Here is a 9,808-nt window from a genome sequence, read left to right as displayed (position 1 = left end):
AAAGCAGCGTGCGCTTAGCTGTGCTGGGATCTCCCACAGAGAGCAGGTGAAAGAACAGGGGAAAAAAGGAGAAATAGGCCCAAAACAGGAAAGCGCTGCAGGCTCAGGGCTGTCTCTGCTGCTGCTTCCCACTGTGCCTGGCACTGTCCCGGCTCTCTGGAGGGTCTGGAAAGCCTGTCCTGGAGYGCTGCAACTGGCAAGGCCACGAGCCCCCAGAACATCCTCCTAACTAACAAGCGATGCATGTTGCTGCCCCTGATCAATAGAGTGGTTAGTGGGCATTGATCGGAGGGGGTTTCTGTTTTGGGGGGCAGTTTTGCACCTCTTGGGAGCAGAAGACTCCCCGGTGCCCCTGGGGCAGGACCTGGCCCCAAATCCCTGGCAAGGACCACAAAGGACATCAGCGAGGAGCGGGAGCGTGTGGCACCGCCGGACGGGGACACSAGGGCGGGACGTGGCCCTGCTGGATCCCCGTCCCGTCCTCCCCTGCCCAGGGACGTGGCTGGGCAGGAGGCTGGAGGGAGAAGCATCTCCACGGGCTTGGGAAGAGCGGAGCAGCACTGCCCGTACCCACTGCGCTCCCTCCTCGCACGGCGTCCCGAGCCCAGCGCCCGGGAAGCGTCGTCCCCAGAGAGAAACCCAAAAAGGTGTTAATTGGGAAGCAGCCTTTCCCGGCGCGGCGGCGCGGGCGCCTTGGCCGCGGCCCAGCAGTGCCTCGCAGCAGCCCCGGGCTTCTCGGAAGCGGCGGCTCCAGCTTCTCCAGAGCAGCCCTGCAAGCCTGGCACGAAACCCTGCACCGGGAGTGAACGCGGCGACAGCGAGCACCCGAATGTGCTGGGACTGACACTCGACGTGCACGCGTTTCCTTTGGGAGACACAGTGTAAAGGTTTAGTTATGATTCTTCCTTTTTAAAGTGTTTTAATAAGGAAAGGGCTCCAAGCCTGAGCTACGGCTGCAGTGATCTGCAGAAAACAAAACGCAACCCAACAACTAAGACTGGGATCTTTCAAAAAGCTTTCAGATGTCAAAAAGAGCAGGAAATGCTGGAGAAGTGTTCTGACATGCTCGCCTGTTGCTCCTGGAACGGTTGTTGGTGGTGTTCACACAAGTGGCAGGAGCCGGGTGGGCACCAGGGTGCTTCTCCAGAAGGACAGGGCTGCCTGGGGCTGGGTCATAACATCAGTTCTTCACAGGTCTGTGTCCAACCATCTGTCCTTGCCATCTCACTGCATCTTCAGACACTTAGTGCTGTGTCCAGGTTTTTATAACSTTCTGGCTCCCAAGCCATGTGTTGATGTCTCAAGGTGGAACCAGGCTTGGTATCCCAGCAGGAAAACCAGGCTTCTCTGTTTGTGCTCAACTTCAGCTCAGCAGGAGTTGAGCTACTGTAATAGCTGCCGATCTGGAGAAGAACCAGGGTGTCTTCTAGAAAGACTTGGATGACCTTGAGAAACAAGATGAAATTCAATACTAGGGAAGAGCAAGACTGCACCTTCCTGGTAACAAGTGTGTCTGGTGTAAGTGAGGCTCACCGCTTGGAAAAACTGAAAAGAAAGAAAGGAAATCTCTGCTTCTGCCATTCTGGCAGTGTCAGGTGCCCCCTAACAGATGACAAGAGCTCATGAATGTTTCAGCTGCRCTATTTGCAGTGCAGATGGGGAAACCAGACCCCAAAAGCTGATACCTGAAATCCAGGCTGTTTGGGTCAAATCCAGGCACTTGGCAAGCCCAGGATGAGTGGGGCAGTGGTAAAAGCCAGTGTGGGCTGCACTGGTGCAGCGGACAGACAGAGGGCTGTGGATATTACATGGGCCTCATGAAGGTCTCGGCGGAGGGCGGTTGGAGGGCAGGAGTGACGGGGCTCCAGCTGCAACGTGGGCGAGCAGGGTTTATACAACAAGTGGAGGCATCAGCAATAACTTCTTTCTCCCATGCAGAGCATCATGAACAAGTTACCATCTACCCATCTCTTCTTGTTTGAAACGAATGCAGAGGCCCAGGCAGCCCCGAGGAACCAGCACTTTGGATCTGGCCTGCTGAGCCCCTCGGCTCTGTGTCACGTCCGTCGCTGGAGGTGACACCCCGTTAGCTGCCCCAGGTAAAGGGCCCAAAGGCTGGTGGGAYCCGGGCTCCAGCCGCTGTCACATCCCTTCTGCAGGGCTGTCCCCTGCAGCTGTGGCCTTCCCAGGCAGCAAGTGTAGTAAGTTATTGTTTGTAAYTAACTCGATCAAGCAAAACTCCTATAAATCAATCATGGCTTGGCTAATAAATAAATCTTTGATCAATTACTCTCTGCAGAACGTGCAGACAGCGGTCAGTACCTCTGATTTACCACTTTTCTTGTGTTGACTTGTAAGATCAAAGATTAATGTCACGGGGGACATCAGCGATCTGAATGCAATGCATTATTTAAAAACTTCAGAGATAATAAAATTTTTTAGGAGGCCGGTCCATTAGTTCAGAATCATATTGACATTTCTCCCGCCGTATTAGGACTTTTGCTAATGATTTGGTATCCCCCCACCCCGGGCTCCCTGCTGGTTTTTCTCTGTCCTTTTCCCGTCTCTCCTGGCGCGCTCGGCCCCGTGCGCGTGGATGAGGTGTCTCCTGGCACGGGGACCTCACCGCTCGTCCCGCAGGCCCCGCGGAGCCCARCGGCACCTGCGGCTCATTCATTTCCTCCCTGTGGCTTCCTGGGACCCTGGGGAGCCTTCGTGCCGGGGGTGGCCCTGGCTCTCGGCCTGGGCTCGAGCTGCAGCGCTGCACCGAGCCGCTCRTTCCAGGAATCCGGCCGCGCGCCGGAACGGGCCGCGCTCGCCAGGGACTTGCCCGAGATGCTTCCTTACAGCTGGCGCGGAGCCGCGGAGCGCCGCGGTCCCTCCGGAGGACGAGGCCGCCGCCAGGCTCCGGTGATGCTGGAAGCGCCAGCCGCCTCGTTGCAGCATTAACCGGCAAAGCTCRGGCACCTGGTAAAACCCAGGAAACTTCCTGGAAATGGGAGAGGCAGAGGGAGCGTGGGCGCCGCCCGCCGCGGTGCTGGCTCTGGGGCGCGTTTCCCTGCAGCTCGCAGGGAGCAGCCCCCAGGAGCTGCAGGGCTGCGCTAGGATCAAAGGGAGCTTTTCCGTGCTGCTTGYGGCTCCGGAGCCAGCACCGTGGTGCCCTGGGGAGCAGAGCCGGCTGCCAGGGCGCTCGGGGGCCGCCCGGCAAAGCTTTATTCAGGGCACTGGATAAACTCCCTGAGCGCCCGCAGTGCTCCAGCAAACCTGTGCAGGCCATTGGGGTGGGAATGACCTTGAGCGGGGAGCGCGGGAGATGAGCCAGGCTGGAGCCACCTGCACAGCAGGGACACAGCTCCTTCCCRCTCCGCTCCGCAGCGTGATCCGCACGGATGTGTCCTGGGGCGCTGGGGGGAAGGGAACTGTGCCCTACGGGTGTGCAAGGAGATTAAATGAAGGAAAGAGCGAGTGTGTGCACAGAGACGAGCAGTGGTGAGACCCAACAGGCTTGGGTGTCAAGCACAAGCCCAGGATGGGGATGGGGATGGGGGTGAGGATGGGGATGGGGATAGGGGTAGGGATGGGGATGGGGATGGGGATGAGGATAGGGATAGGGATGGGGATGGGGATGAGGATAGGGATGGAGTATGCGATGCTCACACACCAAGATGCAGCTCTGCTTGGAGTGATCTCCTTTCCCCCTGGATGAGACAGCAGGAGGAAGCCAGGCTGTGGGCTCAGRCTGGAGCACCATGAGCTCCGGCCTCCGCAGATCAGAGCTGGTGCCATCTCTGTGACATCCCCTCGTGCGGGGCAGCAGGGCACATGTCCCTGAGCCCTTTGGGAAGCTCTCAGCTCCTCAGTATGCAGAGCAATTTTTCATTCATGGGGAATCTACTGCAGCATTTCAATGTAAGAAGCTCCTACTCTGCTGCTCTTCCCCTGAAGAAAAATAGCTTAATTTCTCCAGCGTGATAGATTTTCCTGATCCTTCAAACAGTAGAAAAAGACTCTTGAAAGTCGGTCGTTGAACTATCCACAGGCATTTTATAATGGCCGTAAATAGGTCTATACTGAACAGCTCTCCAGGCATCAACTTGAACGCTGTCCTTGACACTGTTATTATYATCCCCACTGAAGAAAAGGAAGGGAGAAAAGGGAAGGCAGGTCTGGGCGGCTCCTGCGCGCAGGGCCGGGGTGTCCCTGGGCCCCCTGCTCCGGCCGCACGAGCCGCTTCGCAGCCCGGAGCTGCCCTCGACCTCGCGGCTGCCGCACACTGCCCAGACCAACCCCCTGGGGCAGTTCTGCAAACTCCACCGCAAATGCAAGAAGGAGAAGCCTGCGGTCGGTTATCTGCTGCCTTTTGGCCCTCTCTCCACTTTCAGGTGTCCATCTAAGACCCCGTTGGCAGGACAGCTTTGGTGGCAACTGAAACTTCGTCCCCCCGTGCACCCCATCCCTACTGTTCCCCGACCTCCTCTTGGTAGCCTTGGGCTCCAGGCTTATGTTGCATGGGCCCCACTGCAAAGCTTGAGGTTAATCGCTGAGCGCTGTTTTCTTAGGATAAATAAGGCATTTTCATTTCTTGAAAGCAGATTTGATTTTTTTTTCCAGCCCACTCACAAGTCAAAAATAGCTTGCCCTAAAAACGTCACGGCTCTTATGGATTTATCGCCGTGCAGCGCAAGCGCAGCCGGAGGCGCCGGCGAGGCCTCCGCGCCCTGCAGCCGCCCGCGCTCCCCGGGGACCGCAGCCAGGGGCACAAGGCACCGAGCCGGGCTGTGACCCGCGGCACGGGACACCAGAACATCCCCATTCCCAGCATCGTTGGGCTACGGTGCCACTGGGACRTCCCCATTCCCAGCATCGTTGGGCTACAGTACCACCAGGGTGTCCCCATTCATGGCATCGCTGGGTTATGGTGCCACCAACACATCCCCATTCACGGCATCATTGGGCTACGGTGGGGCAACCCCGCTATTCAGTGGGGCTTYGGACAAATCCAGGCGGGAGCCCAGGCGAGGCATCCCGCACAGCTGCTGCTGCTGCTGCAAAAACCTCCTGGCTTTGGGACATTTCCCTGCTTTTCTCCACGGACACATCCATTCGAGGAATTCACACACTTATTTCAAAAATGTGGARGGCAAAAGAAATTTTTTAGTGAACTGTTCCTAGAAATATCTAACTCGAGTTTCTGTTAATGAGGTGGGGATGACTCAGTCCTCACTGAACCTCTTCATTCACTGGAGCTGTTTTCCTAATTTTCCCAGAAGATACAGCACCGGAAACTGCACAAATCATGGTTTACATCTCTTCTTCAGAAGAAGACAAGCAAGGCAAATGTCTGGATTAATTTTGTGCCTTTTCTTTTTTTTTTCCTTTTTTTTTTTTTCCCCTCTCTCTCCTATCCTGGTTTCTCATTGGCTCAGTGCTAAATATAAATACAATAAATAGCCCCAAGTATGGATGCGGTGTCCTACTTTTGGCAGGAATGGCAGGCATGGTGTGAATGGGCGGCTGTGAAACCCAGTGTTTGCTGCAGGATCCAAGAGCTCCCGTGTCCTCATATTTTTCCATGCAAACCATTTAGAAACAAAACAAGATAGCAAACACAAATCAATTCAATTGTCCTAGAATATGACAGGTTGACTTGCGACCTGTCTCATCTGGTACATGACAATGTTGTTTGCATCCTATTAAAGTGGATGACTTGTGTGCTATTTATACAGAGCAGAGGTTCCTTTTGATGACAGCTTTTGAATCATAGCCCTTTCTTCACCATATAATTCACTACAAAACCCCTCCACCAATTGACATTGCAACACGGGTGTCAGCGCGCGGAGCAGTTTATCCTTCAGCACCAACAATGCCATCGGAATTTCTTTACACCCTGTCGCGCGCTGCAGCCGCGCGGCTCTTCCTGAGCAGCATTGCTCAGTTATCCACGTTTCATTGCACCTCGCGGGTTCCTTTCCCTCGCAATGCTCCGGCTCTGGCAGGGTCTTTATAAAGTCCACGGGAGCTCTCAGAGCATGAGATATTTCACCTGATGTCTTTGGGAACGTCTCAGCTTTCTTTTGTGATCGCCAGAGCTGAACAGCTGCTCCGAATCTGCTCTCTCTGCTCCCGTTCCCGCTTGCTTGGCTCCCACCACAGGGTGAAGATCCACCTTGTCCATGCCAGGATCCCATCCTGCTCTGGCACCTGCAGAGGGGGATGTGGAAAACAGGAGAAACAGGAGAACTGGCCATTCCCAGCTCTGTACCTCGATGGAAAGCAAGGCTGTTGAGAGATGGCTTCACTGCAAAGACCAAACTGCAGAGTCATGAATAGTTAAGGTTGGAGAGGTTTCCTGGAGCTCTCTGAACCTGCTGCCTGCTCAAAACCCTGAATCTAACAGCAAAACTAGTCCTACCTAGAGCTGTAGGACAAGTACCTCAAAACTTGTGCATGCACTACCTCATTGCTCCACAATTCAAGCTCTATTTAAGAAATATTTATTTTATTTTATTTTATTTTATTTTATTTTATTTTATTTTATTTTATTTTATTTTATTTTATTTTATTTTATTTTATTTTATTTTATTTTATTTTATTTTATTTTATTTTATTTTATTTTATTTTATTTTATTGTCTCAGGCTGTGTTTGGAGCTTCTGAGCTTCCCTTAATTCAACATGCTGAGATGTGAAAAGGCCTCCCATCTCCTTTGCCCCTCTGGTCGCCCTTCCTGAACCTCAACACAGGCCGTCACCCTGGAATTCGACAGCGCGGGTAGCAAAGCTGAACAAATAACTCCTAACCAGTGGTTATCTGGCAAATTCTGCCTGTTCCCATCTTCACAGGGCCCCCTTCCCCAGAAGTGGGGACTCTGTGACAGATCCTCAAGTGCCCTTTGAGATGGGACCCGTGGGGCTGGARCAAGCCCAGAAATCGGGGGGCTTCTCCCTGGCTGCACCCTGACCCCTCTCTCAAAGAGRTAAATGGCAGCGACCACTGCAGCTCAATAGGTCTGGGCCAGAAGCGTGGTCTTTAGGTTAAAACCACTGTTATTTTGATACCTTTGCTGCCAAGTAGCCGAGCACAGGGGATGTGCAACTACCTTGTGCTGCAGATGTTGGAAAAAATAAATGATAAAGCTCAGTCTAGAGGCGCAAATTTGATCCTCTTACTCCTAAGTGGCAGGGAAGTGCTTTAACCAAGGCACTAAATGGGGCTGTTAAAGCCACCATGGGGCACAAGGGTGACGCTGTCATTTTAAGCCATGTCTCCAGACTAGAGGTACAGAAAATATTTGACTCTGCTCACGTGTGTCCGAGTTTCTCCCTTTGAAGGAGTGAGGAAAGCGTGGGGAGCCAAGGGGACGGTTCTGCTGCTGGTCTCTGCAGCGGTGACGTCTCCCGAGCAGGGGGTTTCTCTGCTCATTCTGGTTCCGCGGGCAGCAGGTCTCCTACGGCCTCTGGCCGAGGGCAAGAGGAGGCCTCCAGGAACCCTCTGATGGGGCCACGGGGACATCAGCTCTGCTCTGAGCCCTGCGGACCTTTCCCAGCTCTTCCCTTTTCTCCCTTGGCTGTTCTCCTCAGAGCATGTCCKAGTGCTGAGGACTCCACTTCCTTCAAAATCGGTGGTTTATCCTTGGTTCTCATACTAACTTCTATCCTTTTCAGCCTCTTATTTGGCCATCTGAGCTTCTAGTTCATTCCTTCAGCTGGAATCACCACTGCAAGGTGAAAACTTGCTCTTCACCTTAAATTAGCCGTGACTTCTGCTTTCATCACAGTCCTGCTGCTCTTCCCCACGCGTTGGCTTGCACATCTGTGCCCCAATTAAAAGGAGCGCATCATCCACATCCCTCCTGATTGACCCATTTAATCTCCCGCTGCAGCTGTCAGCAGCAGGTAATGCTCCTCGTAATRCTGCTGTAATGCGCTGCTTTTTTCAATGCAGGATGCTCACAGACCTTTACAAAGCGATTCCTGCTCCTGTCCTCACATGCCGAGCAGTCCTGGCTGTCACTGCATCTGTGAGTCTGTGCGTGGTTCTGTTTTGGCTCCGATTCCAAGTTTTGTATTAGGTTTTTTCAGCTATCAGATCAAATCTTGTCTCTGGTCATCCAAGACCTCAAGAGGTCTCTTCGGTATCRTATATAGTGGGGAAGCAGGGAGCATTAAGTGCGTGGTGCGCTCCCAGTGCTTGGGCTGGAGCTGCTTTGTGCAGCCACAGTGCAAGCCAAGAGGGACGGATGCCCCTTTGTTGGCAGTTCCCCCATGCCCAGCGAAATGCAAAGACGTTGGCAATGATATTCTGAATAAAAGAAGTGCAAGCCCTTTGCCTGGTTCAGCATCTCCTGCCACGTGGAGGGAGACGTGCCAGACTGTTCGGTGCTTGCGGGCTCARGGCTGTGTTATCACAGAATCCCAGAATGGCTGAGSTTGGAAGGGACCTCTCGAGATCGTCGGGTCCAGCCCCCTTCCTTCAGCAGGGACACCCGGAGCATGCTATGAAATAAGAGAAAAAGGGGAAGAAGTCGGGATGCCCCAATTTTTCCCTWGATAAAGCCTTCTCTATGGTGATTCTACTGAAATAAATCCGGCTAAAATACTGTTTTGGGGGAAAATTTGACCAATTATCCGCATATGGTTTCCTGAGATAAGTCTAAAGATAGGGACAACAGTGTTAACCCTGTGAGGTACCAGCAACACCTTGCAATCCCCCTGAGCACAAGAAAACAACAAGATCCAACGCTGGAGCAGTCCGGCCGGAGCGGTGGTGGCGTCTCCATCCCTGGAGCCACTCAGACCCGCTGGGACGCGGTCCTGGACAGGCTGCTCCGGGGACCCCTCTGGAGCCGGGCTGGACSAGAGGCTCTCCGTCCAGCCCCGGCTGTCCTGGGAATCCTTTTCCTTATCTTGCAGGGAGGGAGGGGATGTCCCCGTGCTGACCTGGCCCCCTGCATTGGGATTCAGCACACAGCACCTGCCKTCCATATTCATAGGGCATGTCACTGCCACATCATGAAAAATGGACACAAACAGCCTTTATATACTGGATTCAACCAGAAGAACCCTATGATCAGTAATTAATTACTCAGAGTTTCACCTATTGATTTGCAAGATAATATGATCTATTCTCTATATACCTTTTAAGCATGGAGTAATTAAAAAGTAATGCTACCCACAGGAGCCTTGGAACTGAGTTTCCTCAGATCCTGCTCAGGCAAGGTTGGCTGCCAGGTGCTAATCAGGATGGGAATGTGTCTCTCCCGTCGCTTCCAGCCCAATTCCCTTCCTGTCCCAGGTTCTTCCCGCCGTCCTTGTGGCTGTCTCTGCAGGACAGGAGCCCGCGGCTGCTTTTCGCTCCTGGGCTCCTTAGCCCCTGCACTTCTCCTTGCAGGATGAGGATGCCCGTGTCCCACATTTTGGCTCTAACCAAGCCTGGCAACCTCGGTGCATAACAGCACATGAGGATTCTCCAGGCTCTGCTTCCCATCCTGCTGCCCTCCAATGCACCACATCTGGGAACAGACAAGTCCTACCAGCCTCAAGTATGTAGCATACATAATGTCACTTAAATTAATGATCACTTAAATGTGTGGCTGTCCCACTGCAAGTTACAGCTTTTCTATGGATGAATTTAAGCATCTTAACTAGCAATGTAATCATAGAAACTAAATGGTGGCCAAGGGTGAAGCCCCATTGGAGACTGCTGCTGGAAAGGTTCCTTCCTTCCTTCCTTCCTTCCTTCCTTCCTTCCTTCCTTCCTTCCTTCCTTCCTTCCTTCCTTCCTTCCTTCCTTCCTTCCTTCCTTCCTTC

This window comes from Nothoprocta perdicaria, unplaced genomic scaffold (genome assembly GCF_003342845.1).
Source record: "Nothoprocta perdicaria isolate Ctin4 unplaced genomic scaffold, notPer1 scaffold_306, whole genome shotgun sequence".
Classification (NCBI taxonomy): Eukaryota; Metazoa; Chordata; class Aves; order Tinamiformes; family Tinamidae; genus Nothoprocta; species Nothoprocta perdicaria.
This window is presented reverse-complemented; position numbering follows the sequence as displayed.